General features: G+C 40.2%; 1 protein-coding gene across 5 annotated transcripts in view; it reads right to left on the bottom strand.

The window, feature by feature from the left end:
* The window catches only part of PPP2R2B (protein phosphatase 2 regulatory subunit Bbeta), a 459,792-nt gene that overhangs the window by 29,402 nt on the left and 415,767 nt on the right, over nucleotides 1–14,623 (bottom strand). The gene's annotated exons all lie outside the window — the stretch shown is intronic.

Raw genomic sequence — 14,623 nt, 5'->3', positions numbered from 1 at the left:
CAAGGTGCTGAAAGAGTAGGCAGAAGCTGAGCAATTGTTAGTGATCCTTGAGAGATTATGGAGAATGGGACTGGAGAAGGACAAATGTAGTTCCAGTTTTCAAAAAAGGGAAAAGGATGGCATTTCAAACTATTGGTTGGTGGTGGTGGGGGTCTTCTTTGATTCCTGCTAAAATTATACTACATATAAATTTAAAAAATGGTTTGCAAGTATTTATAAAGGGCAGCACTGATTACTTCTTTATAAGGAAACCAGCATGCCTTCATCAAAAAATAAGTCCTACCAGACTAACTTCATTTCCTTTTTCGTCCAGTTATTGGGTAGATCAGGGGAATGCACAGATACGGTATATCTGGATTTCAGCAAAATATTTTGTGAAGTCTACCGGGTTATCCTTTTTGTACAAGATAAGTGTGAGCTAATACAGTTAGGTAGATTTAGTATTGACTGACTGGACCCAAAGAGTAGTCATTAAAGGGCTAATGTCAACCTAGTGTTGATCTAAGCCTAATTTCTCCAGTTTTCCCAGCAATCTTGAATAGTGAGTCCTTACCCTAGTAGTTGGGGTCTTTGGCTTTGTGGAACAATGGGCTACTAGGTTCATTTGTTTCTGTATATTATATACCTAATATGTTCTACTCAATCTCTGATTTTTAACCAACCTCTTATTAGCCCTATACCTCAAAGAAAGAGGGAAAAGGACTTATCTGTGCAAAAATGTTTATAGTGGCTTTTTTGTGATGCCAATGAACTGGAAACCATGGGGGTACCTATGAACTGGGGGAGTGGACAAATAATGGCATATAAATCTAACAAAATACTATTGTTCTATGACAAAAGGAATGATTTCAGAAAAACTTGGGAAGACTTGTATGAGCTGATACAGGGTGGAGTGAGCAAACCAGCAGAACAACTTATACAAAAACGTTGTAAAAGTGAGTAACTTTGAAAGACTCGACTACTCTGATCAATGACATGACCAATCAAATGATTACAAAGTACCAACAACAAAGAACTCCTATGTGTCGATGGCCTAAACATGCAGAATGAGTTATACAGTTTTGGACGTGACCAATATGGAATTTGTTATGCTTGAATATGCATATTTGTTACAAGGGTTTGCTTTTTCTCTTTTTCTTTAGTGGAGGAGGGTGTAGAGGGAGAGAAAATAAGTGCTCATTAATTGAAAAAAATTAATTAAAAAAGCAAAGTATGTGCTAAGTGATGGAGATACAACTAGAAAAGTAGAGACCAGTAGTACTCTCAAGTTGCTCATATTTAAACAGGAAGTTTCAGCGGCAAGTCAGATGGGAAGGCCTAGTGATTTTTAGGGTGCAGTCACAAACCGTTAATATCATTTCCACTGATAAAACTGTATCTATTTCTGATGTTGAACTATTTGACAGTACCAAGGATTTTGGTGGAAAGAACTGACTTTTCTAGGTCTTCAGTGGCCGTGGTTGCTAAGGAGAGGGTCTGTGGCACCAACGGAAGTTGGCAAGTTGCATGTTCACAGTGATCCCTTTCGTCAATGACTAGCTATAGGGGTAGAACGAGAGGTCTGGGGGCATGGGCATTCCTGAGCTCTTGGACTTATTCATCATTCATTGGCAGTTGGTCAGAAATTGGCATTAGTGGTTGCAGAAATGGTGGGCCCCTTCTTCACAAGGTATGCTTTCCTGGCTGTGGGGGCCAGGCTAGAAGCAGGGCTGGTGGTGTGGGGTAGAAATGCTAATCTTGCGGCTCCTGGCCTCAGGGTTCTGGACTGTCTCCACCAGGGTCTGAGAGGAGGTGGGGGCCTGACTCACTTATGGGAATGTGAGAGAGAAGCACATTTAACTTTTCTGCCTTACTTAACCTTTCTTCACGCATAAAATGGAAGTAATAATGTCTGTAGCATTTGCCATCATAGGGTTGTTGGGAGAATCAAATACTACGCTATAAAGCCTAAAGTTCTTCATGAATCTTAAGGTACTCTATAATTATCAGTTGTTATAGTTATTTATATTAGGTACATCCTGGAGAAGAGAAGTCTTAGGGAGGGATTGGTCATGCAAGGTGTTTTCCTGGGTTTGAAAGGCTATGATGGGAAACAGGACTTATTCTGCTTAGATCCAGGGGACAGAACTAAGGAGCAATGAATGAAAGGTACAAAGAGACAGATTTAAGCTCAATCAAAGGGAAAAAAAACATCTAATATTCCCAAGTGGAATGGGCTGCCTTGGAATGTGATGGTTCCCTCATTACTGGAGGTTATGGGTCACACTTGATGGCCTCTGACCTCTGAAGTCCTCTTCACCTCCAAGATCCTGTGAAATCAGAGGCCTTGTGTTTGCTATGTATGTGGCACAGAGGATATATCAAATGCTGGACTTGGAGTTAGAAAGACCTGAGTTCAAATCCAACTTCAGACACTTACTAGCTGGGCTGTCACTTAGCCTTTGTCTGCCTCAGTTTCCTCATCTGTAAAATGGTAATAATAATAATAACACCTACCTCCTAGAGCTTTTGTGGGGATCAAATGAGATGACCAAGGTAAAGCACTCTACCAACTTTAAATTACTATATAAATGCCAGATATCACTATTATTATTTGCATGACCTTAGGGGAGGCATTTCTCCTTTTTGGGTCTCAGTTTCCTTCATCTGTAAAAAGAAGGGATTAGACTAGATGGTCTCTGTGGTTCCTTCAACCTGTGAGCTCAGGCCTACCTGAGACTCTGGGACCAGTCTTGTCCCTTTGCAGGGAGAATAGACTGAGCCCAGCTGAGAACCTCAGCTTGAAGACAGACTTCTGGTTGCTCTGCTCTGACCTTGTATCCACAACCCAACTCCTGGGCTGTGGCCTCATTTCTTGTGCTATGACCTTGCCTTGCACTCCAGTTTCCATTATCTGAGTCTTGGTTCTCTGACAAAGGCTCTAGCCTCTAGTCAAGGGACCTTGCTTGCCTTACCCTTAGTTCTGGGGGCTATTGTCTTGTCCCTGTACCCATTCCACGTGGTTTAGGATACTCCTAATCTGTGCTGCTCAATGCTCCTCTGGTCCTATACTTGCTGTGTCCTCTCTGGACCTTTCCTGAGTGACTTCTCTGACCTTTTGGGACTGTCTACTCTTGGAGTTACGGCCACCCTCATTTAGTTTAACTTATATTGCTGAGCAGGACCTCATTATGCCAGGTTATCTTCTTGGCTCTGCCACAACTGACTGATTTTGGGCAAATCACTTAATCCCTCTCAGAATTAATTTACTCACTTGTCAAATGGGAAAAATGGCTTTTATCTCTCTTAGATCATAGAACCATAGATTTAGGGTTAGAAGGGATCTTAGAGGTCATCTAATCCAATCTCCTTATTTTAATGATGAAGAAACTGAGAATCGAAGGAGTAAAAGTGACTTGCCCAGGGCCACAGAATTAGTAAGGGTCAAAAGTAAGATTTTTATTTATTTCATTTATGAAATAAAACAAGTATCTCCATAACGTAGTAGAATAAAAAAAGATGATTGCACATGAAACTGCAAATCTATTTTGTATAACCTTCCATTCCTTTTAAATATATAATAACTTATCACATAAATTTCTTTTTCTTTTTTTCTTCTGTTCCCCCTAGAGATGGCTACCATTAGACACAAATATGTGTATGTATATGTATGCATAATCATTATATATATGTATATATATATATACTTCTATATATCAATTCTTTCTCTGGATGCAGATAGTCATTTTGACTGTTATAAATACCCAAATTAACTAACAAAGGACTATGAAGGAAGATGCCATCTGCATCCAGAGAAAGGTAGGATATGAACCAAGGTCTTCCTGACCCCAAGTCCAGCACTCTAAAGCACAGGAAATCATTGGTAGGTGTAAGATTAATATAACTTTCTAGTGACCTTCTATTGCACTATTCATACACAAACCCTTTGTTTCAGCCTAACTAGTCATTCATTCATTCGTTCATTTATTTATTTATTTATTCTTTTTTTTTTTTTTTTTTTTTAGGCAATGGGGTTAAGTAACTTGCCCAGGGTCACACAGCTAGTAAGTGTTATGTGTCTGAGGCCAAATTTGAACTCAAGTCCTCCTGACTTCAGGGCCAGTGCTCTATCCACCTCGCCATCTAGTTGCCCCTTCTAGTCATTTATTTAGCTGACTAGTAACATTTACATTGAACACTTTACACAGTTATCTCATTTAAAGCTCATAATAACCCTGTGAAGGGTAAGCAGCCAAATTATGATTTATGTCCATCATACAGATGAGGAAACTGTGATTTGGAAAAACAAAGAGACTTACCTAAAATTGCATAGCTAGTAGGTGGCTGAGTCAGACTTCCAACCCTGACCTTCAGACTCTAAGACCAGTTTTCTGTCCCTGTTGTCCCCCTGGTTACAGTTTCCCAAATATATAATATTCATTGTCACCTTTTGCTTTCTATTTCCCTCCTCCCTATGGCTCTACACAGTTGCAGAGAACATGCCAAACTGAATTGGCAGAAGCAGCTTACTCACCTGGGAAGTTCCCCATGTCAATGAAGTTATAGATTCTATTCCCCTCTGTTGCTGTTTGGTCGTTTCAATTGTGTTCGACTCTTTGTGACTGACACCCTTTACAATTTCCTTCTCCAGCTCATTTCCCAGATGAGGAAACTGAGGCAAACAGGGTTAAGTGACTTGCCCAGGGTCACACAGGTACTGAGTGTCTGAGGCCGGATTTGAACTCAGGAAGATGAATATTCCTGTGACCAGGCCTAGCTTTCTGTCCACTGTGCCACCTAGCTGCCCTCTACCTAGTCAGTTTATATGGATACTTCAAAACCTGCTCCAATTCTCACTTCCTCTACAAGTCTTTCTACTTCATGCCAGCCCACTGTGCTATCTCGCCTTTCTCTGAATCTATTACTCACTTGATACTTGATCACCATTGCTCAGTAACATCTCTCATGTTGCCATTTTGTACTGTTATTTAATTATTTGGTGTTATTTGCCTCTTGTTCTCAGCTAGATTGGAAACTTCTAGGCCCAGAGACCAGTTGTGTTCTTCGTCTTCTTCCCACTCTTCTTGTCTTGCACAGTTCTAGGCAACCAGAAGATGCTCAAGAAATATTTGTTGAATGAACAAAACACTAGACAAATGTAAGGTGGGATTGTGCTTGCCTCAAAAGGGAATCCCGCAAATAAAATAATTGAATCTAGTGAATTTGCCAGTTGGTATCTGCAATAAAATACCCATCATAATTCTCATTATAACCCCCCAAACTCTTGTCTCCCTTCACAAGGGCAAATGCTTAAATTGGGGGAACACATCTGTAAGGCCCTCTGTGCCATAGAACATTAGCCACTAATTAAATCTTAAGCTTCTTCTTTCCCTGTCTTCAGCTGGAGAAGGGCCAGCATTATCAGTCTGTGGGAGTTCTAATTCTCCATGGGAAAATCACTGGCTGTTTCCCTCATTGGGCAAAATTATTGGATGTGTCTTCTGTATAGTAAAAATTGCTGGCTGCTTCTGAATTGAAGAGCCTTGTCTCTCTAGGGGCAAAACTGTTGCCTCCCTATCTCAGAAGGAACATCACCATCTGCCTGGCTTTATAGGAAAATTGCCAGTTGTGTCCCCATTATGGGGAAATCGTCAGCCATGTCCCGATGGGGGCAACATGCCAGCTGTGCCTCTCAATAGAAGAAATGTCAGCAGAAGAGAGTGATTTTAAAAGCGCTAACGTGATTTCTAATTCATTTCTTTTCTATTGTCAAGAAACCTGGACTCCCCTTCGCTGGTCTCTTTCTTCAACTTAGGATTGCTTTTGCTTAGCAATTTGGCTAAGGCTACCAAAAAACTCAATAGGCAAGGTCTGGTTTGTCGCCCCATGAGGGTTCTCATGCCCTGGCCAAAGGTTTACAAATAAAAGTCTGTAATGGATTCACTCCATGTATGCGTTATAGTCCAGTTGTAAAGCCTGGAAGGGCTACTAATGCAGGGCCTAGCAAGTTGTGGGTTCTGTTGAAATAGGAGGAAACATCCAATGAATGAATGCATGAATGAAAAGTGTTTATTAATAGCTTATTATGTGGCAAGCACTAGGTGGCACAACAGGTAGAGTGCTGGACCTGGAGTTAGGAAGATCCGAGTTCAAATTTGACCTCAGACACTTACTAGCTGTGTGGCCCTGGGCAAGTCACTTAACCTCTGCCTCAGTTTCCTCACCTATAAAATGAGCTGGACAAGGAAAAGTGAACCACTCCAGTATCTTTGCTAAGAAAACCCCAAATGGGGTCACAAAGTATCAGACATGACTCAAAACAATTGAACAACAACAAAGAGATAAATATAATAGCCTACATTCTAAGGGGTGGGGGGGAGATAGCATGTATAGGGGAGCTGTTCCCCGGGAAAAGGAGCTATAGTCTGGGAAGTCACAAATTCCAAGATGCTAAGTAGAATGATAGTTTCCTTATTTGTAAAATGACGGAGAGGGACTCAGTGACCTTTGAGGTCCATAGTACTATGAAGAGAGGGCTAAGATATTTCCAATACAAAAGCAGTCCAACCTTTATTAACAGACTCTTCCCAGATGTAATTGTAGGAGTAATTAGACTATTGTTCTCATAGAAAGAGGTGGAAATTGGGTAGAGTAAGGAACAAACATGGTCTGGGTGAGTAGTTGAAGATACCTAGTCACAGGGATTACCCACAGAGCACAATAGCCTAGTTGTTCACAGGAATGGTCTCTGGTGGTCTGCTTTGGAGACGGAGCAACACCCCATTATGATCTTTCATAAGTACTGATTTCTAATAAGCAGAGTAAACAAGTCTCTCTATCCAAGGGGGTTTGGCAGCATTTTTTCTTTTGGGTTTCTAAACTAGGCAAAGCAAAGTTCTCAAAGCCTGACTGTCTAACAAATGCCTAAATCCCATGGGTTTTTAAAAATTGTGTTTATCACAACTGCAAGTGATTTCACATTTGCATTCCATTTTGAAAACAGCCTTCTGTTTCAAAAGTCTCCCCACAGCACTTTCTTTGTACTGCCGTAAATACGTTGCCTATTATTATAGTTACTCGTCTAAGTATCTTCAACTGTAAGAGTAGAGATTGAATCTCTTGCTTCCATGGAACTTCAACACATCCTGGCCCAGCATTATGAAGACATTTCAAATTCATTTAATCAATGTTTGCTGCTTAGGATCATAGATTGAGAGCTGGATGGGGCCTTAGAAGTCATCTAGTCCTTCCCACTCATTTACAGATAAGAAAACTGAGGCCTAGAGTAGGCAAGTGACTTGCCCAAAGTAATACAGGTAGTTATAAATCACAGAGCTGGATTTTGAACCCAGATCCTTTGATACCTAATCTAGTATTCTTTCCATTGCAGGGGTGTTGGCTGAATGAGTGGATGATATACAATTGGAATATTGATGATGCACTAAGGGGTAGGAGACAGGTGAATACAGTGTTGAATTTAAAATCAGGAAGATTTGGTTTTGTGTCTTGTCTCAGAATTTTAGCATCTGTGGGATTCAAGTCATGTAACTTAATTTCTCTGAGTTTCAGTTTTTCTATTTGTAAAATAAGGGGAAGTAGGGGATTAGACTCAATGACCTCTAAGGTCCTTTTCATTTAAATCTTGGATATAATGAGTAAGGGGCTAATAATGAGTATTAGTTTCAATACAGAAGCAATCCAACCTTCAACACTAACAGTTTCTAAGGCTAATTTTCATTTGAACATTCAGATAAAATGTTCAGAAAAAATTTATCTAAAGATGATTTTTGTCCTAGAAATAAAAAGTTGGATTTTTATTACATTTAAATTGAAGTTAACTCTTCTGATGTTTATACTAATTAGACTGTAAGACCCTTTAGGCCAGAGGTCATATGTTTTCTATGTCTTGGTATTTCGCAAAATACCTAGTATAGGCCCATCATTGATCAGTTTGAAATATCTAAGTTCTGCTTTTGTTTACCCCTGGGCTCTTCCTCCTGATCCTGAGACCCTATTTACTTCTAAGATTCTTCAAAGACGCATTTGTTTTGATTTCAGGCTGTATCTTAGTACGGTGATTATTAACAGCTGGCAAGGTGACAGGTCAGCTGCCACCAAGGACAGCAAAGGTCACTACCACTTACAAAGAGTGTCCTCCTGACATGTCAAGATGTCACAATGTACTTGTTGAGACACAGCAGGGCAGATTGCTCAGATACTAAATAGAATTCATTTAAATTCTCAGGCTCCAGCCGGTATAGAGGAATGTCAGGAAGCCAGGGTTCAAATACAGACTTTGATACTTGATGTAACACTAAAGATATACTGAAGAGGCAGAGAAAGAGAGGTGGTACGGTGGATAGTGTTGGAACTTAGAATCAGGAAGGCCAAGGCTTTGAATCTTGCCTCAGAGTTTTAGAATTTTATTTTGGTGCAACTATGGGAAAGTCACTCAGTCCCTCTGAGGCTCATTTTCTTCATCTGTAAATTGGGGATGAATGGATGAATGAAAGAAAAGCATTTGTCAAGAAATTCTGTGCCAAGTACTGTACTAAGCACATAAATACAATTGCTGGCCTAAAGTAGCTTATAGTCTAATTGAGGGAGACAATGAACATAGAAGAGTGATGGCCCAGGAGGGACACTTTTGTTCATGACATTACAGGAATGGTGAATAGATTGACACACTCCATCCAGGAACAATGCCAGATATTCACCAATGATCGTGATGGTTCCAGAAGTAGAGTTGGGGGTAGAGAGAGGAAGAAACTTGCACAGTAGGAAGGTGGCTAGTGAGGAAGTAGGGATGATGGCTGGAGAAAAGAAAAGTAGGGATAATACTATTTATACTAAGAGGCAGCATGCCATGGTAGATAGAGAGCTGCCCTCAAAGTCAGAACAACCTGGGATTGATGTTGGCTCCTGACACACACTGGCTATGGGACTGTGGGCAAACTAATTAATTTCTCAGTGCCCCAGGCAACTTAGCTTCCTTACTATGCCAATGAAATCACAACTCTGGACAAAACAAAACAATCCTCACTTGTGAGGAAAAAGCGATTTGTAAACCCTAAAGCACTGCAGAAATGAGAGTTAATATTTTACCAAGAAGAAAGGAATGGGGGCAGTTTACTAGGTGGCCAGGTTTGCAGAACTTGCCCTGGTCAGAGATGCTTTGATCCTTTCCTCTGTTTCTGTCTGACTTGAATATACTTTAAGACAGGCAGGAGTAATTCAGTTGATCAAAGGCTCCTCTGCAGATCAATTTTAACATGTTTGAGTGGGCCACAAACCCCATAACCCAGTTATTGGTGCCACCCTTGGAGCTGTCGAAACAGAATTTCTGGAGATTCAGTTGGCAGTTATGTTTAAACAATGATTGATTTAATGGGCATGAAATAGGTTTGTGATTCCTCTCATGAGGAGATGGAAGGCTTCTTCATAAGCTAAGAAAGGAAAAGAGGCATCTCCAACTTTCAGCTTTCTACTTTACTCCCCGCCGTGCACACCATGATCCAGCCACACTGGTCTACTTGTCTCTGCACGTGATACCCCAACTCCAGGGGGTTTGCACTGGCTGCCCCTCCCCTCACCCCCATACACACACCTGGAATGTACTCCCTCCTCTGCCTTTAGTTTCCCCAGTTTTCTTCAAGAATCAGCTTGAATACTATCTTTTGCATTAAGGCCTTTCCCAATTCTCCCAGCTGCTAAGTGTCTTCTACTCTGAAATGACTCATTCAGTCATTTCAGTCATGTCTGACTCTCTGTGACCCCTTTTGGGATTTTCTTGGCAAAGATACTAAGTTTTATCATTTTCTTCTCCAGCTCATTTTTATACACAAGGGAATTGAGGCAAATAGGGTTAAGTGACTTGTCCAGGGTCACACAGTGAGTAAGTGTTTGAAGTCAGGTTTGAACTCAGGAGGATGAATCTTTCTGACTCCAGGCCTAGCTGCCCTTCTACTCTGAGGAACTTTCCATCTACTCAGTATATATCTTGTACATATCTCGTTATTCCCATGTTATCTCCTCCATTGCAATGTTAGCTCCTTAAGGACAGAGACTGCTTTTTATCTTTTCTTTGTATCCCTAGTGCTTAGCACAGTACCTGGCATGGAATAAGTCTTTTATAAAAGCTGTTGGCTTGACTTGGTTGAAACCTGCTGTTTTTTCAGCATTGGCAATTCCTGGTGCAAAAATTCCCTCCTCTGCTTGCAGATTAGCAACTCATATGTAGTTTCAGAGAGTTGCTGGGGCACTGAGCAGTTAAGTACTTTGTCCACGATCACACAGCTTTTACGTGTCATACACATGTTCCCAGGCCCTCTATCTGCCATGTCTTGCTGCCTCTCACTTGGAAGATTACCTACAATAACTTGTGAATTTCAAGTTGACTTTCCATTCTTACCTACCACACTTTGGAACCATTTCTACCTTCCTCTTCATCCCAACAATATGTTCCAAGAATGCAAATTAATGTTAGTAATTACTTCAAAATTCTAAGGATCTGTGATTTTTGTCAGCATGAGTACTGCCCTGACTGGCACAGGTTGCAACCCTTCCACATCTTTTGGTAGCACAAATTCTTTGCCTCAACTTAATCTCCAAAGTTAAGGAAATGGTTCCCCAAATAATCAAGACCTTAGATGTTCTTCATGAACTGCTGTGGCTAAAAAAATTCATCACCCCATGGCCAACCTAGTGATGAGCCTCTCTGAACTTAGCTAGGCTGGTCCTCGAAAAAACAGACATCTTGTGTGTTTCTGACCCCAATGCTTGATTGAGGCCTTTCTAGCTTGGTAAGACCTAACAGACCAGGTTGGAGTTGGAAAGGGGAGGGAAAGTCAGAGTAGGATATTAGCATTAAAAAGCTAATTTTATTTTTAGTTTAAGCATAATACAATTTCATAATTAAGGCTGTTTATAAAGGAAAAAAAAAACTTCCAAAGAAAATACTACATTTGAATCAAATGATTTTTGGATTAGCTACATTTTTGTGTTATCTGCACTGTAATTCTTTTCCATCAATCTAGTTAATCTAGACTGACCAAAATTGGAGAATCTGTCAATCTAGACAATAGTGGGTCACAGGCAACTAATCTAGGCTGAACAAGGATGGGGTGCCTCATGGCTTAAAATCAGGTATTACTCATCATCTTTATATCTCCCTCAAAGCCTTGCATGGTGCAGTCTCAATTGAAATACAAATATTTTAAATAATAAATATTTTAAAATGACAACAGACTATGCCCATACCATCTCACGTGACATTAGTATGGTGTTAGGTACTTGCTAGCATCTGGCACTAGTGTCTACCATTAGGCCACTTAGATGCCACTGGGAGAAACTCATTTGTCTGGGGCACCATTTTCTTCACTCTGGGGTTAAGTAGAGGCACATTGTGAAAAGAGTATGGTACTGAAAATCACGAGACTTGAGTTCTGCTACTGTTTAGCAATATGACTTTGATTTGATCAAAACTCTGGACATCCATTTCCTCATGAGAGAGTTCAATTAAACTAGAAGAATTCTCAGTAATAACCTTCTATGTCCCAAACATTCAGTTTAACAAGAACTGGGCAAATGATCCCTTTATACAATATGCTTAGGAAAACATCATCAGTCAGGACTCAGGAAGGACATGGATAATGGGGCAAGCAGACCCTCAGATTTCCTATACCCCAAATCATTTAAGTTAGCTCTTGACACAAAGCTCCTGTTGGAGAATTACAGAATGCCAGAGCCAGAAAGAACCTTGGAGCTTAACTAGTCCAGCCTTGGCCTTTTAGCTCCATAAAGAACATGGCGGGTGATATACCCAACCTGAGACCCAAGTGCTTTCTCAGCCAAGACCCTGAGTTAGAGAGAAGGAAGCCCCAGGAAGCCATCAATTCCTAATGGATGCTACTTGCCTCTAAAATTAATAAGCCTCCTGTTTTCATGAAAACTCATTCGTCCAGATTCTCCAGGATGACTAATTGAAAGAACAGGTTAAATTAATCAAAAATGGAAATGAGGCACGAAGTGAGGTTTCCATTTTTACTCTGCAGCCCCTTTGGCCATGTGTGAACTACTTTGATAATTGTTACAGGGGCTAAATGTGGAAGGGAATAGGATGTCTTAAGAGAATTGGAGGAGAAGGGGAGGAGGGGTGACAACTAATCCTACCTTTTGTATCACGTCTCTGGTTTTTCTCCAGGGTGTGTGTATGTATGTGTGTGTGTGTGTGTGTGCGTGCGTGCGTGCATGCACGCGTGCATGCATGCTTATAAAATCTTATTCACCAGAAAAAGATCTATTTTTAAAAAGAGGTACCTTGTCTCAGCGCTTAACTAAACTCCAGTGAAACAAGAAATGCTTGTTATCTCCCCAATCAATAATGTACCTGGAAGTAAGTAGAGGTTCTATATCCGTAACCTCTTATAACATGTTTCATTGGAGATCCAGAGAATAATCTATGTCATGTCAATGCTGTTGATGAGGAATAAGAGAATATCAGGTTTCATTGCAGGGTCATTTCTAACAATGACTACCTGTCCTGACCTGGTGGATGCCCAGAGAATCCAGCTGCTGGAGGTGGTGGTGATGGGTTTGGAGCAGAGGGTAGGATGGAGAGAGGCAAAAAGAATAAAGGTAGAAATACAGAAAATCATGGAAAGCCCTTCCTTCTTCCCCTTCCCCCACTCCACCCCACCCCACCCTCCCCAGGTATCCTAGGTCTAAACAGGTCCCAGTGGACTGGGTAGTTAGCTGGAATATGGTAGCCATTATTCTTCCCATTTGGTCACCACAGGCCTACGGACAACTTCTAGGAATACTTTTAATCCCTTACTATCCCCGCCCCCCCATGAGGTAGTATGGTGACTTCCATGGTATTTGGCAGGTCATAAGGTATTCTGTAAAATCAGTGATCAGTTAATCAGTAAATTGAATTGGTTCCCCCATTCTTTTACCGGTTTCCCAGTGCTATTATTAATCCCATTTTATGGACAAAGAAACTGAGACAAGACAGGACTACACAGCTAATAAGTGCTATTATGTGATCAGTTCATTCTTCATCCTGTTTCTCAGATAAGTCATATTCATATCCTACCCTAAGCCCAAGATCTTTGAGAATTGGGACTGCAGCTTATGATTTTATTGTGTCTTTCACAGTGCTTGGCAGGTTATAGGGGGCTTAGGTACTCAGTAAACTGAGTTGATCCCTTCATTTTTTCACCAATTTCCTAGCACAATACTAGGACTTCAGAAGGCAGAAACAATACTTTTAAAAGAATGGTTTTTTTTTTCTTTTCCAAAGACAGCAGAGACCGACATTAAAAATAGTTTAGGTTGTCTTACAATTCAGCTTCTGACAAAACTTGGCTGTCACAAACCCTATGGAATAGAATTGTTTACCTTTATATAACAAATTAGAAAGGCACTCAAATCATCTGTGGTATGTGTCCAGGAAGACCTCAAGGTGTTTGTGCAGTGAGGCCTAAAGTTTTTTATGAGACTATCTAAGACAAAAAAGCCCATCAGCAAGGCCGAGGGTGGCTTCATGTGAGCTAAATGTGTCCCTGATAGAATCAATCATGCTTTCCTCACTGAGCAGCAGAAAACTTTTGTGAAGGTATCGAAGGCATAAATACAGAAACAAAAAGGTAAATAAAGGAGATGATTTTAAAGGAGATGATTTTTTGAATAAGAAAGAAAATTAAATGTTAAAAAATGTTAAATGTTAAAATGTTAAAAAATGTTAAATGTTAAAAAATGTTAAATGTCAATGTTAAAAATATTAAATGTTAAAATGTTAAAAAATGTTAAAAATGTTAAATGTTAAAATGTTAAATGTTAAAAATATTAAATGTTAAACATTAAATGTTAAAATGTTAAATGTTAATGTTAAATGTTAAAAAATGTTAAATGTTAAAAAATGTTAAAAATGTTAAATGTTAAAAATGTTAAAAAATGTTAAAAATGTTAAATTTTAAATGTTAAAAATGTTAAAAAAAAAAAGAAGAAGAAAATTCTCCCTTCTTCTCAAGCTACTAGTGTAAGGCTGACCATAGTGGCTGGTGATTGCAAACTTATCATAGAACCATAGGGGTAAGAATGAAACTGAGAAGAATATTCAGCTCTCTTTAAACATGTACAGAATGAGCATGATTTTAAGCAACATCTATGGTTGAGCCCCATTTTGACCTTGTGTTTATCTGAGGGTAGGGGTGTGACATAACTTTCCAGTCTTAAGGGAAGTTCAGGTCTCTTGAGTGATTCTAGTGTCCACATTGACTCAAAGGGAGAAACTGTGGATACCATACTACCTCATGGTAGGGGGGGGGGATAGTAAGGGATTAAAATTATTCCTAGAAGTCATCCATAGGCCTGTGGTGACCAAGTGGGAAGAATAATGGCTACCATATTCCAGCTAACTACCCAGTCCACTGGGAACTGTTTAGACCTAGGATACCTGGGGAGGGTGGGGTGGGGTGGGGGAGGGGGAAGAAGGAAGGGCTTTCCATGATTTTCTGTATTTCTAGCTTTATTCTTCTTGTCTCTCTCCATCCACCCCTTCCCTTCTCCCTCTTGGCCCTAACCTATGTAGCAAGTATACAGGACCAATATTAGCAACATGCTAGGAAATGATCTGGTGCTC

This window comes from Vombatus ursinus, unplaced genomic scaffold (assembly GCF_900497805.2).
Source record: "Vombatus ursinus unplaced genomic scaffold, bare-nosed wombat genome assembly UNPS02014863.1, whole genome shotgun sequence".
NCBI classification, from domain to species: domain Eukaryota; kingdom Metazoa; phylum Chordata; class Mammalia; order Diprotodontia; family Vombatidae; genus Vombatus; species Vombatus ursinus.
The sequence above is the reverse complement of the archived record's forward strand: the minus strand, read 5'-3'. Positions and strand labels throughout refer to the sequence as shown.